Genomic DNA, 22713 nt, shown 5'->3' on the forward strand with positions numbered 1-22713 from the left:
AATTTCTTATCAAATAGGGGAGCTACTTCCTGTTGTGTTCGGGTTTTATGTCAATTACCAATCATTTGTAAAACCGTTATTTTATGTATTTCCTTTAATCTAACCGTTTGTCAGACTTGAAGTAAAAGAACTTTAATCTTAAATTAAAATACTGACAACTATTGTTGTAATATACAAAACAATTCGACAAGGCGTTTAAAACTAACGTTGCCTCGCAAATTATTCACAGGTTTTTAAATAATACCATCTAAAAATTACACTGCTATGGTTTTTGCTTACTTTCTCATTATCAATACCTCAACATGAAATAATTTTTGACTATATTGCAATAAGCTGTGGGTGTATTTTGTGGAAGTTCAGTAACCACATGTTTTCAATTTATTTTATATTGATTGTTGCAATGAACTGGAAAGCGGTAACATTTTTGAATATAGAATGAAAACACCTTTTAAACGATATTTCACAAGCCTATATCTCCCATTTGAATAATTGAGAGTTGTACCTGTCATTCGACGGGGTTTGAAGATAGGGGAAGCATTTTTCCGTTTAAGTATGTCAAAATATAATCTAAATTTAACGTGGTTCGGGATTTTTCATAAATATGTATAGTAACCGAAATAATGAATTTATATTCCATTTGGCTTTTACACACTGTATCGATTCATATACAGAAAATGAATACTTGAGTATTGAAAATTAATTCAATAAGTAGTGTAATAAGGTTAAAAAAGTTTGCTGACATGTGTAATAAAGAAATTATTATTCTTCTATATTTTGAATGAAAATTTTCAAATCAATAAAATTTCAAAAATCGGAAGAAATTGAAAATTTACTTAATAGATCAGTATGTATAGATTAATTATTTGAAAACTTGTAATTACTTGTAATAACACAAAACAAGTTTCAATTAGTAGTGTTGGCAAAAAAGATGATTCATTAGGTGATACTTTGGCAGATGAAAATTCTACATCACAAATTCAAGATACGTCAAGATACGTCAGGCCTTGATGATGACTTCATACAATATGTAGAAGTGGCTATATTAATGATATTTTGAATAACGCTGAATCTCATGAGGATTCTGAAGAAGAAAGGGTCCTTGATTATAACGATTTTTAGTACTAAACATTCTTCTTCACCTAAAAAAATATTAAAAAGTAAAATTGAGGCATTTGGTTGAAAAATATTGAAATTTTTGGCATTCTACTACTCCATCTTGATACAAAAAAATGTGAGGAATCTTTGAAAACAAAGAATCAAGAAAGCAATCAATTTCAAAAAATTAACTCTATACAAAGACGTGTAGATCCAAAAGTTTAATCCCCTGTTATTTAATTATTGACATTTTTCGTTCTTTTTGTGTTAAAAAAAATTTCCGTATTTTTTTATACAAAAATCATGTGTCACAAGAAGTAACAATTTGTTGTTTTTGTTTTTTGGTACCATTAAAAAAATATAAATTGTAAAATTTAATTTGTTCAAAACAAATTGATTATTAAATAAATATGAATAAAAAACACAACAGTTTTTTTTCAGAATATCAAAAAAATAGAAATTATGATTTAAAAAAATCATTCCTCATAATTCATATTTAGTACCAAAAAAAAAATATTAATCAACAAATGCGTTTTTGAGTAATAATTTTTTTGAGAAATGATTTTATTATTAAAAATCATAATATTCATTACTGATAAAAATCCCCCCAAAAAATTCAAATATCTCATAAACAATACATTTGTTTGTAATAATTTTTCAAACAAATAGAGCTAAAATTTGCGTAAAAACCATTTTTATGTAACTCTCAATAATGAGAATATAAATAAATTTGAATATGAAGAAAATTTTTTCATTACTTCAATTGAATTTTGCACTTTTTACTGTCTTTGATTACAAAGTGAAAAATCAAAATTTTTATATTTTTTCAACGGGAATCTTTTTTAAAGGCTTTCAAGAAAAGTTTCAAGAAGTAAAAAAAATGAGGTTTTTAGTTTAAAAATTATCAAGGTTTATGTAAATTTAAAACTTTTAAAAATTAGTTGGTTAACCAAAGTATATCTGATAGCCAGGATGGTATTAGCCAGGGGAGTACTTGTTTTCTGATAGGTGTCAGTCCATTAACCTACTGAACGAATTGTTCTTTTAAATGATTTAATAAAATAATCACGAAAACATTTTTTCCATGGATTTTCGTTCATTTAAATGTCTAGAAGGTATGTGAAGTTTTTTTCTCAATGATGATATTTATTGGGTTGATATAATTTTTATTGTTCAAAGGTCCATATCGGTCAGCGTGTACGGGACGCGCATTGTCCGCTTTTAGAGCTATTTTCGCTTCTAAATTGAAATTATAATTGTTGGAGATAGAGTGTGGGAGGTTGTTTTTTTAGTAATTTTTTTCCACTTCAAGGGTCTTTTTTCTAATTTCGGATATCTTTAATATTTTCAGAGATATTTGCAAAAAATCAAACCCCTTTTATTTTTTTACTGAATTTTTACTTTTGCAATTTTTTGAACCTTTCTTGAAATTTTTCAAAAAATTACGGGGTCATTCCGAATCGAATGAGCATTGGATCATAATTTTCGGTGTCCCTGGACAGAAGTTCCAAAAATGATCTTGTCACCCAAACCCACCAAATAGCTGGACTGTCCTGCGAAAATCGGGAAGTGTGGTCACTCTACCAAACATCCTACTACAATGATTCATTTCACAACCTATAACATCGATCTATTTCGTTGCGCTTGCTTGGAATGTCTTATAATACCTGTTTCCAGACAGAATTAGCCGCTCTACTGCAGCCCGTCTGAACTATAGGTATAAATTGATAATTGCAAATATCTCAGTTTCTATTGCAAATACGTCAAAAGTGATCAGAAACGACTTTATAGAAAATTTTAATGGCTACATTTTTTGTTTCGACCTTTTTTTAATATATTTTTATGCTTTCGAGATATATTCAAAAATGGGATTTTTGGGGTAGTTTTTATTCATTTTCTATCCCCTAAATGTAATTCAACATTTTTAACTATAAATCCTTTGCATGTATGCTAAAATCAACTTATATTGAAAAATGCAGGCTTGCCTTTTGCATGGTAATTTAAATCCTCATTTTATTGGACTATAATCAAGATCCTATTTCTTTTTCTCATACATTTCACGTTCAGACACAAAGGAAAATATGTTCTTCACGCTAGTGAATATTTTTGAATCACATCATATACAAGGTGGAACATAAGTACGTTGAAATATTCAAGTGACAATTGTAATAAAAAAAGAATATATGAACTTGTGTCCGGAAATGCTTCGTTTCGGAGATACAGGGTATTGACATTAATTTTTTTTTGTTCGTTTTTAAAAATGAATTTTGCAATAAATTTTGTTGAAATTTGGTACCCGGGTTTTTTTGACGTGGAATATCATAATTTACATAATCATAAGTTACAAATGGACTTTAGGTGATGATATACAGGGTGTTGAATTTCACTAGTTCGGACTTCCATTGTCTATTATATAAAATGATTTGAAATCCCTGAAACAAGTAAAAAAGAATAATTAAAAAAGAATAGTTGAAAATAACAATTATATTAAGCAACAATAAACCTGAAATGAAATGATAGTAAAATAACCTACAAGTAAAAATATAATAATTGAATAAATAAAAAATTAAAGGAATGCAAAAAGAAAATAATAAAAATAAAAAAGTGTAGAGATTCCAAGTCACGTTAGTTCACGACGTTTCGATTGTAGATACCAACAATCGAAACGTCGTGAACTAACGTGACTTGGAATCTCTACACTTTTTTATTTTTATTATTTTCTTTTTGCATTCCTTTAATTTTTTATTTATTCAATTATTATATTTTTACTTGTAGGTTATTTTACTATCATTTCATTTCAGGTTTATTGTTGCTTAATATAATTGTTATTTTCAACTATTCTTTTTTAATTATTCTTTTTTACTTGTTTCAGGGATTTCAAATCATTTTATATAATAGACAATGGAAGTCCGAACTAGTGAAATTCATCACGAAACATTGTCAATCACCTTCAATACAGGGTGTTAATTAAGTATGTACCATAAATTTAACAGACGATTCTTTGGTAATTGTAAGACGAAATGTTCACATAAACATAGGTCCACAAATACTTCGTTCTCAAGATACAGGGTGTTGAAATAAAAATAAAACAAAGTTATTCGTAAATATCTTAAATATCCTTCACCTAATTTTATTGTAATTTGGCAATGGTATTCATAACATTAGGGAGCTAATTTAGTCAGAACGTAATTCAATTCAACAAGTCCAGTGACGTGTCGAGCAGGACTTGAACGAATATTTTTGACTTAAAACTGTACGCCACTGATTTTTGTGCAATTTTTATTATTTCTGTTGGAATTTTGCATAGTTTTTCAAGAAAAAAAGTAGACCTAATTGCATATCCCTAGACCTCACAAAAAATAATATGAGGAATTGAATGTTTCTTTTGGAAATTATTATTTTTACAATTTTTCATTACTAATTATGTAACGATAACAACAAATATTGAATAACATTACAATCTAGATTAACGAATTGCACTAAATTAAGTGTTGGAAATGTCAACAACCGTCTAGCCGCCGCATCATTGGATTACGCACTCTTCTGAAAATACCATAAATAATAATCAAGGGTTGCGTTGGAAAACGATTGCAGCATTTAATAAACAATTTGACAGTTGTCGTCAATTTACTAACAGTGAAATGGCAGATATGCATTTCTGTTATGAAATGGCTCACGGAAACTCGAATGCTACAAGACGCATTTACCATGAGAGATTTCCTCAGCGTGTAGTGCCTAATAGAAGAACTTTTGTACGTCTCCATGCACGACTTTCTGAAACAGCCAGCTAAAAAAGATCGACGGTTGTCATTGGGAGGCCTGCAACGATACGAACAGTTCAAATAGAACAGGCTGTTTTAAATGAGATTGAAGTAAATCCTCATACCAGTAGGTACTCGGAAAATAGCTGAAAAACTGAAAATTACCCATGTCACAGTGTGGCAGATTTTAAGAGCCCAGCAGATATATCCCTATCACATGCAACGTGTGCAAGCTCTATTGCCCAGATATTTGCCTGTAAGACTAGCTTTTCCTAATTGGTTACGCGGTAAAATAAGAAGAAATCCAGGTTTCCTAAGTCGAATATTATTTACAGATGAAGCTTGTTTTTCTCGAAATTCAATTATTAACTTCCACAACAATCACATTTGGACCAAAAACAAGTCACACGCCTTGATAGAAAATAATTTTCAAGAACAGTTTTCTTTCAATATTTGGGTTGGAATTGTCAGTGACCATCTCATTGGGCCTCACTTCCTTCCACCTAGACTTGATGGAGAAGAATACCGAAGGTTTTAAGAATTTGTTTTACCTGGAGTTTTAGAAGAAATTCCAGTCATGGAAAGATTCCGTATGTGGTATATGCACGATGCTGCTCCACCACACTTTAGTGTAGTGGCACGGCAATTTTTTGATGAAAATTAACATAATCGCTGGATTGGGAGAGCAGGCTCACACCCATGGCAACCTCAATCGCCCGAAATTAATCCCTTAGATTATTTTCTCTGGAAACACCTCAAAGCGTTGGTATACAAAACTGCTATTCAAAGTGAAGAGGATTTACGGAATAAAATCATTAATTCATGTGACATAATAAAAAATACGCCAGGTATTTCCAGAAGAGTGCGAAATTCAATGATGCAGCGGCTAGACAGTTGTATTGAGGCCATTTCCAACACTTAAATTAGTGCAATTCATTAGTCTAGATGTTAATGTTATTTAATATTTGTTGTTATTGTTACATAATTAGTAATGAAAAATTGTAAAAAGAAACATTTAATTCCCCATATTATTTCTTGTGAGGTCCAGTGCTATGCAATTAGGTCGACTTTTTTTTCTTAAAAACTAAGCAAGATACGACAAAAATTCAAGAGAAAAAAAAGTTGTATTTCTAATTGCTTAATCCAAATAGATGAAAAAAATGCACAAAAGTCAGTGGCGTACATTTTTAAGTCAAAAATATTCGTTCAAATCCCGTTCGAGACGCCACGGACTTGATAAATTGAATCTCGTTCATGTTAAATTAGCTCCTCAATGTTATTAATACCAATGCTAAATTACAACAAAATTAGGTGAAGGATATTCAAGATATTTACGAATAATTTTTATTTTAACACCCTGTATCTTGAGAACGAAGGATTTGCGGACCCATGTTTATATGAACGTTTCGTCTTAAAATTACCTAAAGAATCCTCTGTTGAATTTATAATACATACTTAATTAACACCTTGTATACTAGAGATATTTGTTTCTGTATATTCCATCTGAAATTCCTTTCATTTACGAGCATCAAGATCAGAAGAGGATCTAGGAATCTATCGAGGAAGCTCGCATTTGAGACACATTTTTCACTATAACTAAATAAAAATTTAAATAGTTAGTGATCATGATACGGGTTTTCAATGAAACCAACTACATGTTGCCATATCAATGAACAGTTTCATCAACCTAATTACAACATGAATCGAGATAAAATGAAGGAAGTGATACTATTGAATATTTGAGTATTTCAACTGAAATATCAACATTAACTGGTGTCGTTATGTGTGACTCTAGTGTTTCAGATCTATACTATACACATCCAACATCCAAGCAACCCAAACAACAATAGATGTGTGATCAAAGTATCTTCACTACGCATATTTGCATATATTAGGTGAAATCAACAAGCCTCCCTACGCTGGCCAATCAGATTTAACTGCAATCGGCTGGCTGAATTAATTGTTACAGTGTCGGAGTGGCCCATTACGTTTGAAAGCCTGTGTTGTATACATGTACGGTATTTCAAAGTTTAAAACTTCTGTAATGTCAAGTACTGATACGGTTGAAAAAACTGCTACTTTGTGTCCCAATACTCTACCTGAAAAAAGACCAAAAAAACTGCAACTTAATATTGATGAAAAAATGTAATTATGAACATTTACAAAAATCGAGTTGAAGCAAAACATTTACTGTCTGTTGATGAAATCGTGAAAAAATTAGAAAATATTGCTAAAGTGTGTCTTTCAAGTGTCTATGGAGTTATGAGACAATATAAACAAAACCATTCTTTTTGGCTCCAAAGCCATATCCCTCACAAAAAAAAATATTGATATGGTGAACAATTTTGATTTAAACGCTATTAAAAGTAAAGCACATAATTTTGCCAAGTGCCAGAACGGTGTATTACACCCTCGTTGAATCCCACTTACGATATGGAATACCGTTTTGGGGAGTATGCAATTCATCAGCACTTCTGTCTTTATTAGTACTGCAGAAACGGGCTATCAGGTATATGTGTAAGATTAAACCTCGTGATTCGTTGAGCAAAAGATTTTAACAGTGATTGCTTTGTTCATTTTGGAATCGGTTTGCCTCATTTACAAAAATATCTCCCTATTTGAGGCTTCATGCCATTCTTATAGCACCCGTTTCACCGCGTTGGAATTGCCAATTCCGTTAACAATTTGGTCAGGAATTCTATTTATTACAATAGGGTCAAGATTTTCAATCACTTCCCCTCAGATATAAGACACGCAAATTCGACCAACAAAATGTTCAGAATGAGAGTAAAAACATTTTTGGCTGATATACACAATTATGATTTGCAGGAGTTCTATAATGATAATTTAACATGACAAAATGGTCATATTTGAATTTAGTTTATATAAGATTTTGGTTTATATCATTGTTTGGATATAAATGTTCAATTGTCTGGTGCAATAGGTGCGTTTATTTTGTAATATTAAATACAGTGTCACGCATAAAGTCCGCAAAAAATGGGATTTTTTTGTTCATCTCTTCTAGCAACTTTTGATATCTCCATTAGGTTGTGCTTTAAAAATTATGCCAAATGACATGCATATGACCAATCAAGTGATTTTTCTTCCCTGTCAAATTTGACATTTTTTCCAAAAAATGTTCAGAAAAGCAGTTATTGCTCGAAATTTCGAAAATCGGTAAAGAAAAAAGATGATTGTTTTTTCATTTTTCATACATATACCAATTTTTAGCTCTCTAACACAAATTAATTTTTTTTACAGTTTTTCGAAAATTTGACATTTGCCGGTTTCTCAAATTTAGCCAAACCTTAACAAAGTCAGTGCTTCATGCCTAACTTATGTCTCCAACGCATTTTTATTACCAATTGCAATTCTAAATACAACTTATTTCGCAAAAATTTAAAACACCAGAAAAAATTATGCCAAAAATGATGCAAAGTTGATACAGTTTTTAAAAACAGATAAATATTTCACTTTATTTCTACTTTTTGCGAAATAGCTTGATACATAAGCATATTCAAAAAACAATATCAATGAAAAGTCAATAATTTATTCTTTACTGCACTTTTCAAACAGTTAAACTTTGATTTACTAATTACGAAAAATTACAACGCATTTAAACTAAGGAAAGGAATTATACGAAAGTAATGAACAAAATTACTTCAGAAATCAATTTAGATTTTGTTGCCTAGAAAACTAAACCGTAAAAAATTCTAACAAACATCTGTTAAAATAAAGTTATAAATTAAATTAAGAACACTAAATCAATTCGAAATATATGCCTAAACCATGTAAATACCAATAGAAATACAAAATAAAAAGTCACATTTCGGTGTGCCTTCCACCACGTTCAATGCAATCCATTGTCTTTTTTAAAACATCTTCAACTGCATTCTTTATACTACGGGGTTTCGTGCTTACAACACATTCTCGAATAACTGCCTCTAAATGATTTATATCTCGAAAAGGTCTTCGCCTATACACCTTTTGTTTCAAGTAACCCCACAAGAAGAAATCTAGTGGGGTTATATCAGGAGATCTAGGCGGCCAAAAGTGTTCCATATTGCGAGTGATTACTTTGCCCCTAAATATTTCCAAAAGACGCTCTTTAACCACCCTTGTAGTATGAATAGGTGCACCCTCACACTGATACCACACAACATTTCTTACTTGAAGGGGCATATTATCCAAAAGTTCAGATAGTTCGGTATTCACAAAGTGTAGGTAGTCCGCAGAATTCAAATTATGTCTAAAAAAGTAAGGTCCTATGATTTGATCGTTAAATATGCCACACCATACATTCGTCTTAAACAAATATTGATCTCGACATTTGATTACGAAATGTGGGTTTTTTTTTGCCCACCACCTGCAGTTTTGCGAGCTCACAACGCCATTTGAAGAGAAGGTCGCTTCATCTGTCCATAAAATTTGATAAGGAAAATGATAATTTTCTTCTTTTTCCCCTTGAAACCAAAAAGAAAAATACAAGCGCATATCGAAGTCCCTTTCTTTTAGTGTATTGATAAACTTCGGTTTATGAGGCGTAAATTTATTTTTGTGTAAAATACGTCGTACACTTTCTCGGTTAACATCTGTTCTATCTGCAATATCTTGAATACTTGTTTTTTTATGTTCTACAACATCCAAACATATATCAAATTCCACTTCTTCAGTATGTCTAGAAGGCTGATGTGCTTTTCTAAAATTACTCTCAACCGAGCCAGTAGATATAAACTTAGCTATTATCCTACTAACTGTTGACTGATGAATATTTCTTGCAGGATGTCTGGCATTGAAAATATCAGCTACTTGTCGGTGACCGGTATTCTCGCCGCATATTAAAACGATTTCAATTTTCTCTTGAAGATTCAGCATTTTTAACAAGACACAAGACAACGAATAAACTATTTTAAATCTAAAACTGATAAACACTATTTTGAGTTATTCAACAAATGTCATATGACAATAAAATATTTTGCTTATTCAGTTCAGTTCAATTGTTTCCACAGTACCCTTAGTTCAATTTCGTTGTAATTTTTCGTAATTATATAGTAAATCAAAGTTTAACTGTTTGAAAAGTGCAGTAAAGAATAAATTATTGACTTTTCATTGATATTGTTTTTTAATTATGCTTATGTATCAAGCTATTTCGCAAAAAGTAGAAAAAAAGTGAAATATTTATCTGTTTTTAAAAACTGTATCAACTTTGCATCATTTTTTGCATAATTTTTTCTGGTGTTTTAAATTTTTGCGAAATAAGTTGTATTTAGAATTGCAATTGGTAATAAAAATGCTTTGGAAAGATAAGTTAGGCATGAAGCACTAACTTTGTTGAGGTTTGGCTAAATTTGGGAAATCGGTAAATGTCAAATTTTCGAAAAACTGTAAAAAAACTGAAGTCGTACTAGAGAGCTAAAAATTGGTATATGGGTGAAAAATGAAAAAACAATCATCTTTTCTCTTTACCGATTTTCGAAATTTCGAGCAATAACTGCTTTTCTGAACATTTTTTGGAAAAAATGTCAAATTTGACAGGGAAGAAAAATCACTTGATCGGTCATATGCATGTCATTTGGAATCATTTTCAAAGCACAACCTAATGGAGATATCAAAAGTTGCTTGAGGAGATGAACAAAAAAAATCCCATTTGATGCGGAGTTTATGTGTGACACTGTATAAGTGAATATGTCTAGTATATAAGTGTTGATAATATTTTCAAACAAGTCTGTACACAACAATGTTGAAACAAAATTTCGAAGTTGAAATACAGTGTATGTTCTAACTTCACTTTTTTGAAGGTGTTTCCATATTCACATTCTATATTTCTATATATACATTTGTATATATTTTTCACAAGCTTTGTCCAAAAGATTTTTTATTGATGACAATAAAGTATATTGATATTATTATTATTGTAAACGATGATCAATCTACCAAATTACAAAAGGTAGACATTCCCCAAATTATTGAATAAGATCAAGTTTCATTCTTTAAAAAAATTTAATTGTTGCTCGAGAAACCAGAAAAAGTATTATGGAGACAACAATATTCAATCAAAATAAGAGCCTACTGAAGATAATGGATAACTTAGTTGACAGAAATCTGTTGATAATTAATCTTAATGATGATTCGTCCAGTAGCAGCTTTTCGAAATCTGAGTAATCGGTCTGAAATGACAGAAGAATTTATTATTTTATTATTATTTCTTCTATTCATACACTCAAACATAATTTCGAAATCAAAAATTGTTTACCCAGTTGTCCTGCTGAAATAAAATGATCCCATTTTTTGTAGATAATTTGATGTTGAATACACGAAATTATTTTCATTTTCTTCATTAGTTAAACTTTGAATAATCTTGCTACACCAAGCCGCGCGTATAATAATGAAAAATCGGTCGTTCTTAGTGCGACTCTGTACAAGCAGCCTTCCCTGGGAGATCACTTGCACTATGCTTGATAATATTTTGAATCACTCCGTTGCTTGGATGATCAGAGCTCAGGTACAATCACTAAACACTAAACAACACAGAAAATGGTAGAAAAAGAACAGCGAACCGGACGGTGAGTAGAGGGGGGATGTTCTCTGTTGGCGTTGGCATCACGTAAGATCGTAATCGACATTTTCCTTTTTCTTTCTGTCTTCTTCCTTCCTTAGCGATAGTTTTTTTTTTATTCAAATAGGTCATGAGAACTCATGCAGGAATCTGGTTCTCAGTTTAGGTTTGGTAATGGGCAAGTGTGTAGGACTAGCTTAGGCTCCATAATCCAACATTTTAAGCGTCCAAGAGGGAAGGGGGGGCGTGCCCCCTGGCTGGATCCGCCACTGATCAAGACACATATGAAATAATTTGCGTTACAATTTTGAATCAATTGAGATTTTCATTTTCCCATTTCTTCGCTTCTGAATTTCGGATCGTATGATTTCAACACAAAGTATATTTTCCCTGATGAAAAAAATCAATTACATTCACTCTAAAGCCACTACCGAAATCCCCTGAAATATACATTGAAGCTCAATTATTCCCAATTACACTTCGCCCAAGCGATATGAATATGCTTCACAAAAAGAATGAGTCTTTTTTCGAGTAACTGGTCCAATTCTTCATTGATCGCTCCTTATTACCTGGCGTTATTGGCTTTCCTGCCTCATTTCATAAGAAGTCAGATAGGAAATCCAAATTGGGGGAAAAGACTATTTTCGTCGATTCCCATCGTTCTAGATATTTTCGGGCTTATTGCATTGTCTTCATAAAAGGCTTTCGGAGTGGATCGAGCTATTTGTTGATGTTTGTTCTGAGGAACACTCAAGGGCTGTTATTGTTATTCGAAGGGACTGAAATAACGAACTGAATTTCATTTGTCAAAACCATGGTCACCAAGAAAAGTTTTGACGCTCACCAAATAATACACTATACCCACAAAAAAATTATTTCACGCAATATAAATTAGATCAAATTGAAAGGGGTTCATTTTTATTTGGAACAATATGAGAATTTTCCAAAAAAGAAAGGAAAGGAGCAATAGATTTCAAAAAATTAAATGTATATATACAAAGATGTGTAGATCATGCAGAGAAGTGAGTTTCAGATACAAACTGAAAAAAACTCTATCGAAATAAATACTTTCATATGAACACTGAATTATTCAGATATCATTAACAGGATTGCTGCACAAAAATTAATCTCTACTAGAAATATACCCCTTTCAATTCGATTATCAATCAAATAAGCCAATGAATGTCATTAGTTAGGTACTGTCATCAATGACAATGAGTAGATTAAACTCATTCGCTACATAAAGTCATTATTTATCGTACAAAACCATCAATTTTTGAAAAAAATATTTTCTGCTATGTCAAGGATCCTATTCGTGATTGCTGTAAGAGAATGTTTCTTACATGACCGTAGTTCTGGAAGTTGAGAGGAACATTCGTTTGTAACTTAAATAGTGCATGTCTTCAATGTCCCCCCCTCTTTATTTTTTGAACGTGTCAATATTTGTGATTTTCTTTTATAACGTGGGCCACACAGTTCTTCCATACATCAATCACTATTACCTACCTCATCCACCACTCGCCTTATATTGTCAAGCACTATAGCATTCAAAGTCGGTGACTGATTACATTTCTGTAAGCTTTTTTTATTGTGGCCCAAACCATTTCAATTGGATTGAACACACAATAGTATGGAGGCAAACGTAAGAGAATATGACCACGTGTTTCACACATCGAATCAATAATATACTCTTTTTTGAAATTACGTTGTTTTATGGTTGCCAGTGAAACCTTTTTCGTTGGAATCTTTTCGGGTATTTTCATGTCATAATTTCGCATGAAATCAACAATAACTGCTTTTTTGTGTTATTGTTTGGTATTGTAGTCAATAACCGAGAATGATACAAAGCTTTATCCATAACAATAACCGAGTTTGGAGGAATATTTGGGAGAAGCTGCTCACTGAACCACGTTTCGAATAAAGCCGCAGTCATATCTTCGTGGAATCAGCAGACGAATCTTTTATATTTTTGGCCGACAGAAGCAAAGCGTTAGGTACGAAATCACTTTCATTCCCGGCATGCAAAATTATAACACGTTTTCTCCTTGAAGAAAGTGTGTTCAAAGCACAATACTTGGTTTCGTGTACCCAGCCATATTTGAAAACATCATGGGTGTCAAACCAAGTTTCGTCGAGGTAGATTATATGTCTGCTGGATTCTCGATAGCTTTTCATTCGCTTAAAATATTCTTGTCGGAGTTGAACAATGCGTGTCGATTCCATTATGACCATCCGTTAGTTAAATTTTTTATATTTGAAACCACAAGACAACTCGTAGAATTTCTAAAGATGTGTATTTTAATCGGGATAGTCGAGTAATTTATACCAAATCATTTCCAAGTTTGGTACTTCTTTATTTTGGTATATACCATAAATTGTTCGCCGAATCACATCCTTTGTAGCACCATCAACGTTTGCGGAATTTTTTATTTCTTTGTTTTCGTTTCATTGCATGGTCAATGACATCCCCTATTTTAATGACTCGAAGAACTGTCGAACGAGATAGTTTCGTTAACTCGCATATTCTATTCACAATAGCATTATGTGAAGTGTGGCAGTTTGCCTTCTTCAAGCATTCATGAATATTTCAAATTACTCGCTGAACTTGAACATGTAGGTCCTTATTGTCAAATTCCAGATCCCTGTCGATTGACACAGATTCCTCACACGTAACGTTATCATTTGTTTCAAAAGTTCTCCAGAAAGCCATATCTGTTGACAAAAGAATTTGTATATTTAGATTCAGTATCAATTTGCTTCTCCTGAAGATACTAACCTTGTTAGCGAAACACGCGTCGAGTACAAAAATATCAGTTTGGTGTTAGGGTAATTGATCTCAAGAAAAAGTATTCAAAAATTGGTTTGCAAAACCAGTCACTATCTTACCTAACCCCACGAACACACGGCAATGATGAAGAAATATTAGGTTTGTTCTAGCAGCGCTTTCAAACGATACGGAATCGTACGAGGCATGCGCATACGAATATAGGCGTTCTAGCAAAGCAAATCCAGGATTCGAACTAATAGTCGCATGTTCTAGCGAAGACAAAATCCAGTTTGCAAACCGTATGAGAACTGTCGAAGTAGTCCAGAGGAATTCGTAAGGATTTTCAGTTTGTGACATGCGCAAATATTCGGAGTGATCGAGTGATCCGATATCACGTTTGTTATGATTTTGGAATGTGGATTTGTTGGTTATGTTATGTACCAGAGAAACGAGAAACCAAAATAAAAATATTTAGTGGCCTGATATTTGATTTAAAAAATCTTGTTTTTTATAGAACGGCAATCCTCAAAACTGCCAATTTTTTCATATTTGCGTTTGGAAATTCAGGTGAGTAAAATGATTTTCTGTTTTTGAATGAAAATCAAACAAGCATTTGGTAATTTTCAACTAAGCATCAACTATTTAACTCCATTATTGCAGGTAGGATTAGCCGAAATGTCATCAGGGTCATCAAGCTCTGAATCAAATTGGGGAAATAATTCTGAATCATCCAATGATGAGGAACTTGTCGAAATGCTGTTTCATCACCATGAGAGACCGAAAAATGAAGGCTACCTCGAGGTCACTGTACCACTGTACAATAACCAGGAATTTGTTGAGCACTTTCGAGTTGGCAGACAAGTTGCACAGGATATGGCACATCAATATGAAAACAGTGAATTTTTCAAATCTCAAACAGGGGGCAATGGCAAATTATCTGCCTTTGATCAAACCTTGATTTTTTTGTGGTTTGCTGGCCATGCAACATCATCCTTCAGAGATGTAGGAGACCGGTTCGATATAACAGTCAGCTGTGTATTTTATGTCCTCAGAAGGTTGATCAACTTCCTGAGTGGAATATCCTCAAACATCATCAAATGGCCATCAGACTTGGAGAAAGCTGATATTGAAAGGCATTTCAGAGAAAAAGGATTTCCCGGAGTCATTGGTGATATTGATGGATCTCATATAAAAATAGACAAACCTACTATTGATCCAGACTCATATTTGAATAGGAAACATTTTCACTCCATTCAGGTGAGTTTGAAAATTGAGATTTATAACTGATTGCAAATGTCCTTTTATTTGTTTTTATTATTTATCTTTCTTACTCGGTTATTTTACTTCTTGTTTTTTTACAGATACAAGCTGTGTGCGATCATGAATTGGTGATAAGAGATATTTTTATTGGGTATCCAGGCTCTGTCCATGATAGCAGAGTTTTCAAGAATTCACCTTTGTGTGCAGAATTGGTGAATAGGTGTCATGATTTTTATTTACTTGGAGATAGTGGCTATCCTTGTATGAGGAACTTATTAACCCCATTCAAGGATAGAGGAAACCTTACAGCCATAGAAACGAATTTCAACCTGAAGTTATCAACAAATCGGTATGTCATCGAACACTGCTTCGGCTTATTGAAACAGAAGTGGAGACAACTGTATCATGTCAAGTTGAGAAAAATAGATGATATAGTGCATTTCATTCGGGCCTGTTGTGTGCTGCACAATTTATCCATTAGGGATCAATTTCCCATTGACGAACTTGAACCAAATGTGGAAAACGTCCTTTTACCCCCCATCAACGAGGAAGAGGATGAAGATAATCACATCAATAGAGATGCTGTAGACCACAGAAATTTTGTAGCTCGACAAATTTTAAGATAGGAATAAAATTGTAATATTTCTGTTTGTTTGTTCATTTCATTGTTTGGCATAGGTTAAATAAACATCTATTCAAATAAAATAAGAATGATTTTTAAAAGTATAAAAATATAATTTGCTCAAGGGTGGGTACTTTACGACCTGATTAAGAGTTCATTAAAATAATCGGTGCTGAAAATGACACCACATCCTGTCGTTTGCTAGAGTGACAGTACAGCCCCAGCACCGATTATTTTAATGGGTTGTTAATCAGTTCGTAAAGTACCCGTCCTAACACATGTAAATTTCTTCATGAAATGTTTCAATGTATTCTTTTATTTAAATTTGAATATTCATTGAATAATATGAAACACGGTGGATAGTTTATTTTCTATTTATAAAAAACAAAACATTACGTACAAAAAACATAAAACTTTATATATAGACTAATAACATGTGTCTTTGACTAATAACTTCTTTCTATATAATATCACATTACACAAACTTTATGTATGACATAAAATATCAAATCAACATCTGAATTCTTATTTTTGCTCCTTCGTCCGAGCAAATAATTTCTTGTTTATAATAATTTAACATTGAATAATATGAAACACAGTGGATAGTTTATTTGCTATTTATAAAAAACAAAGTATTAGGTACTATATAATGAACAAAATAAACAAACATGAAACTTTATATACCTATAAACTAATAACTTCTTTCTAAATAATATCACATAACAGGAACTCTATGTAAGACATAAGATATCAAACTAAATGCCTCATACTAACATATTGAATTCAGAATATGTTATCAACATCTGCATTTTTGCTTTTGCTCATTTGTCGGAGCAAATTATTTCTTGTTTCTAATTATTCAACACTGAATAATATGAAACACAGTGGATATTTGCTATTTATAAAAAACAAAGTATTATAATGAACAAAATAAACAAACATGAAACTTTATATACCTATAAACTAATAACTTCTTTCTTTATAATATCACATAACAGGAACTCTATGTATGACGTAAGATATCAAACTAAATGCCTCATACTAACATATTGAATTCAACATCTGAATTCTTGTTTTTGCTCATTTGTCCGAGCAAAATATTTCTTGTTTCTAATAATTCATTTCTCTTCTTTCTTATTTCTAACTTTTCTTTTTCCAATTTTAACATTTCTTCTATTTTTAATTTTTCCAGCTTAATTCTTTCATCTTGGTATTGTTTCCTATCAATCCGTATTTGTTGTAAAATTGAATCTTTTTTATACTTGGGAGCGTGAATCCTTGTCTTTATTTTCTGTGGTGTACAATTTACAGATGTCTTTGGTCGTTTTTCATTGATCGTGGTAAGTCCTTCCCCATCTACCAAGTCTAGTTCCATATTTTTGATTTCATTCTGTGTGTCTGCTAAATTTTCTTTATTTGCTGTTATCTTCCTTGGTGTTATGACACCAGATGAAGATAATAAAATTTCTGGGTTAATACTCCTTTTTTTTTGAAATATGGCATCCATTTCTTCTGCAAATTCAAAATATCTTCTTCCCCTCCCAGTTTTTGAATTGTTTTCAATGTATTTCTTATAGTTCCTCTATAGTACACGCCATCGATTTTCACAATTTCCTGCTGAATATTTCAGCTTGTATTTATGATAAATGTAATTTGCAATGATTTCCCACATTTTTTTTTAAATTGCGAATCTCCATACCACCTACTTTGTGCCTGAACATCTTGTAACAGTCTATTAGAATTAGGGAATGATCTTTAGACCAATGGTGGTTCATCTCATCTTTACCTATGTGTTTACCTATGTCATTTACTACTGATACAGGCTGTGAAGGACCTGACTGTAGATACTGCCCTTGTAGAGAAACACTTCTTGTATTGGATGGGTGTGAGATAAATTCTGATAAATCTAAAAAAACACATATTAGAAGCAAAACCTTACAGAGAATGTACAACTCACCAAGAATGTACAACTCACCGTTGATATCAGTATTGTCCATTTTGGCCAAGCCAATGACTATTCAGCCAATTCAATACGTTTTTATTTTTATCGGTTTTCACCTTCACTTTTTTCGCTGCACAAAATATAAATTTCAAATTTCCAACTAATAAGTCAGTTTATATGACAATTGACATTTATCAACACAAATAAGCGTTCTAGCAGGACATGAATCCCAAACTATTTGCAACCAGTCTCACGACATACATGCGCAGTTGGCCAGTCCATAACACTAGCTTCAAACCATCCGAAATTTCTTGCTAGAACAAACCTATTGTGAAACGACAAAAAAATTAGTATTCAGCCAGTCCAGCTAGCTGAGCCTTTACTCCTCAACTACATTTGATAGCACGTTTACTAATTATCTTGGCGACTAGGGGCCATAGGCAAGAAATGTTCATGACTGTACTCATCTTTCTATTGCCGTTCCAATTGGGAATGGATAGACTATAACAATGGTTGATGTTCATAGTCGTACTGACATTTTTTGTCATTTCTATAAACAAAACATAACTCAACAAACCTTATCGGGTTGTTGTAATTGCCACATGGCAGATAAAAAGGAATATTACTAGAAATATCGATACAATGTGTTTGTCTACGGGAAATTATTAATGTTTTGCCATTTTATAGTGGGTGAAGATATTGACTTCATATTCTAGGGTTTTGAAGTATTTGTCTGGAGCTTCGAAATGATGTACTAGAAGACCCCCTTTCCATTTAACGTTTTTCACCAGATATCGCCCAGTAGCCATCTTGAAAATTTCATCTGTCAACTTTAGTGAAAATGATGAAAGTTGCAATAGAAAGTCCAGATATACTAGACACTGCACTTTCCAGAACCAACGCTACGTGGATGGTTCAAACAAGTACTGTTATATAGTCCCCTCCCAGTCACATAGCTCATTGCAGTTTTTTACCTTATTTTTCATCTTCGAAAAACCATTTTCTATATTTTGGAATTTTATAAAAATATTCGAAGCATGTATTTGCAACTTTCACCTCCACAACTGACGTTCGTTTTCCCGATTATTCAACAATTATGAACCGCTGAAAATGAAATTCATTTGCTATGAAATTTCTGGAAAAAGGGGTGTTTTCTTCCGTCCCTACTTTAAGGATGAGAGTTTCCGATTACAATTTCTACACTGATTTTTCCTCTGTTGAAATTCCGAACATGAACAAAACGGAGATGAACACCATAACCATCATTGATCTTCTATGAGAAATAGATTGAACGTGGCCAATCCATATTGACGGAAAGAAAATGAAGTAATTGCATGACACAGTAGCGTGAACGGAATTTTTACAAGAGGTAGCGATGAGTGAATCGACTGAAGATAACTACTTTCAATAAATTGATGGATGTAGCCGTTACTACGTGGTAGGAGATCATAATGAAAAGAGAAATGAAAATTTCTATGTTTTTACCACTTTTATTTGTAACTAAGTGGGCTTTCACCAAGAGAAGGAAATTGGACGATCTAACGCCACTTTCCCTCAATGGTGTGATCATTCTATTTGGAAAGAAGGTGAAATATCTTGGCATTGTCCTTGATAAAAGACTAACCTGGAACGCTCACTTGGAAAAAGTTTTACACAAAGCCAGACTGTCTCTATGGATATATCGAAGGATTTGTGGTAAAACTTGAGGTTTAGGTCCCAAACAAATCCATTGGATTCATGTGATGATTGTCAGACCAATGATCATGTATGGTGCAATTGCTTGATGGCCGAAGCCTTGGCTATCAGTGGTGCTATCAGTACCACACCATCAGCGGCCATGGAGATCCTTCTAGATCTACCTCCTCTCCACATTTTTCTGGAAAGATAGGCTAGATGGACTGCATACAGAGTTGTGCACATTGCCAATTGCACAAATCAACTCAATGCAGAGTGCAACAGACTGTTGGGTGACATTGGAAGTCACAGCATTCTGGAAATGACCTCTGACTTCATGCCTCCAACTGTCAACTACGAACTGCCTTTTAAAGTACTATTCACGAGTAGAGAGGACTGGATCCTGCGGGAGAAGGAAATATTAAGAGCAGATAGTTGTTGGTTCACAGATGGATCGAAAACACCTTCCGGTTCTGGTGCAAGTGTTTTCAGTCGCAGACCCAGGACAGAGTTATCTACCTGCCTAGGAACTTATGCGACTGTAGTTCAAGCAAAAATTTACGCTATTGAATTGTGTACGGAGAGATTGGATGAATCCAACTTCACTCACAAGTCAATAAAAATATTCTCGGATAGTCAAGCGGCGTTGGAAGCTCTTAGCTCCCACCGAGCAACTTCTAAATTGGTAGCAAACTGCCGAAAAAGACTCTCCTTAATAGGAAGACTGAACAGATTGTCTTTGGTCTGGATTCCTGCAATGAAGGCAATGAAGCTGCTGACTCTCTTGCAAAGAAGGGTGCTGCAAGCGGCCTTGTTGGACCAGAATCTGTTATTGGCATCGCTTTGGGCTTTGCCAAACAAACACTGAACACCTGGATGGCAAGAAGAGTTATGGACTTTTTGCAGAATCTTCCAGGATTGGCTCACTCCAAGGCGTTTATTCACCCTTCGAAGCTTAATTCCAAACAGTTGTTGGACTACAATAGGGATGAACTACGATGTCTAACAGGCCTTCTTACAGGTCACTGTCGTTTGAATCATCATATGCAGATACTTGGACTATCGGAAGACAGTGTGTGTCGCCTCTGTCTGGAAAATGATGAAACTGAAGAGCATATACTTTGTGCCTGCACTGCTGGGGGCCGAATCAGGTTCTTTGAGTTCGGCAGATCCGTACTCACCATCCGACCTGAAAGACCACTCACCATACAAACTAATCGGCTTTGTTAAGAAGCTGGGTTTATTTGGCCAAGTGTGAATAGATGTGAGCCATAATAAACCCTTATGGGTTCCGGTGGAGGGACAAATAGACCCATTCACTTTAGACCTACCTAGCTACATGTGGTCTAGAATTGTCTTGTCGATATATGGGGTTCTCGATGGTCTCAAGATATGGAAGAACATAAGGCTCCACTACTTCGTGAATGTAACGGGTGAACATGCCTGTCCATATCAAACTGGGGATCTCGTCTCTCACCACGATGCTTTCTTACTCTTGCTCGTCCAACGTGCATACTCAAACAGAAGCGAGGTTCATTGCTGAAGACTACTCTGTTGATCCCAATTTATTCTGTCTCTGCACCAGTGCAATCGGTTGCGTCGATGCTCGAGAGTCAGTGGCAACAACCGAAGGAGATGATGAGAAAAAAGTCCGAAACTTCTTATTCGGCAATATACTGTGCGCATCCCAACAACCCATATGTTTTTCGTCAAACCACTAATTGGCAATCGCCCTAGTATAAATGAATCGATCCCTAAGAGCCAAAAGTCTTAATCGGCGATCCTCACGCGCTGTTGTTCCCCTGCGACGACCGGTGTCCCTAGCTCTGTGGCCTTGGCATTCTTGGGTCCATGCCTGATAGCATGAATAGTACGCAAAGATCGACTGATTCTTCTTGAAATTTCTCTAACTGAAAAACCTGCCTCACGTAAGCCAACGATTCCTCCTCTCTGAAAATCACTAAGTTGAGGAATACGACGAAGGCTTTGCACTCGAAGCATAGGGTTAACAATACGAAATACTTTACAACAAACTCTATTACAGTTGAAGCACAAATAAGAATGAAAATTGGAGAAATAGTAAATGCTCACACAAAGTAGAAACAGTCAAAAACTGGTCAGAATAGCTTCGGATACGGCTAAAATTTCACTGGCTTTTCACTGGCCTCAACATAAAAACACATTTAAAACAAATATTTTCAATATGAATGTGTGTTTACTTTTCTTTATCACTTAGTATAGTATACTATTAGGTATTGGTCCACCACTGTTCCAAACAGTGAATCACAAGTACAAGGTTGATTCTATTCACACAAATTTCAGGAGAATATTTTTAAATGGATTGAAAATTATCTTGAGAAATATGGTAACTCAATATCTTTCTCAATCGCAGTTCCATTTGGTGTACCGCAGGGATCTCTTTCAGGATAATTACTATTCAACCTATTTGTGAATGACTTGAATTGATGTTATTCTCGATAGTGAATTTCTTCTGTTTGTTGATGTTCAGAAGATGTTCAAAAACATTCATGACTCACCTGATACTGAATTATTACAATAGGATTCAACTAACTTTGTAATAAACCTATTTTTTTTCCAAAACAAAAATCTTATAAATAGTCCATGCAGAGTCAAGGAACCGGAACTGAAAACAACCAATAAAATCAAAGATTATGGTTTGAGTTAAATTAGTGATCACTCAAAAAATTTTGCTACAAAGCTGGCGTTGAAGGTAGGTATTGATATTGGGAGGGTAAACACTTTATAACGTAACGCATAACGGTGCCAGTGTGTCTCACTTTCCTTTTTCCTCACTCTAACACACAGCGCTGGGTCTCCTCGCTTCGCATGACTCAGTATTCAGTGTGAGATCGACATATATTGTTGACAGTAAAACGTAAAACGTAAAACGTAAAACTATCACCGCTTTTGAAAGTAATGATGAAAATTTGATAAAACAAGCAGATGATTATCCTCGGAACATTATAGAATCTCCTAACGGAAGGTAAGTTCGGTTACGGAGATAAAACAACAGAA

The 22713-nt window shown here is 33.5% G+C and overlaps 1 protein-coding gene and 1 long non-coding RNA gene across 4 annotated transcripts in view; both read right to left on the reverse strand.

The window, feature by feature from the left end:
* Window positions 1-22713, reverse strand: part of Pde9 (Phosphodiesterase 9) — a 470530-nt gene that overhangs the window by 322721 nt on the left and 125096 nt on the right. The window lies entirely within an intron of this gene.
* LOC141481818 (uncharacterized) lies at window positions 16656-18331 on the reverse strand. The gene is made up of 2 exons (XR_012465199.1): window positions 18019-18331; window positions 16656-17967 (listed from the first exon to the last, which is right to left on the reverse strand). It is a non-coding gene; the product is annotated as an uncharacterized lncRNA (long non-coding RNA).

Source organism: Leptinotarsa decemlineata, unplaced genomic scaffold, assembly GCF_025532065.1.
Source record: "Leptinotarsa decemlineata unplaced genomic scaffold, Ldec_3_MD MMD2_tig00000505_RagTag_RagTag, whole genome shotgun sequence".
Lineage (NCBI taxonomy): Eukaryota > Metazoa > Arthropoda > Insecta > Coleoptera > Chrysomelidae > Leptinotarsa > Leptinotarsa decemlineata.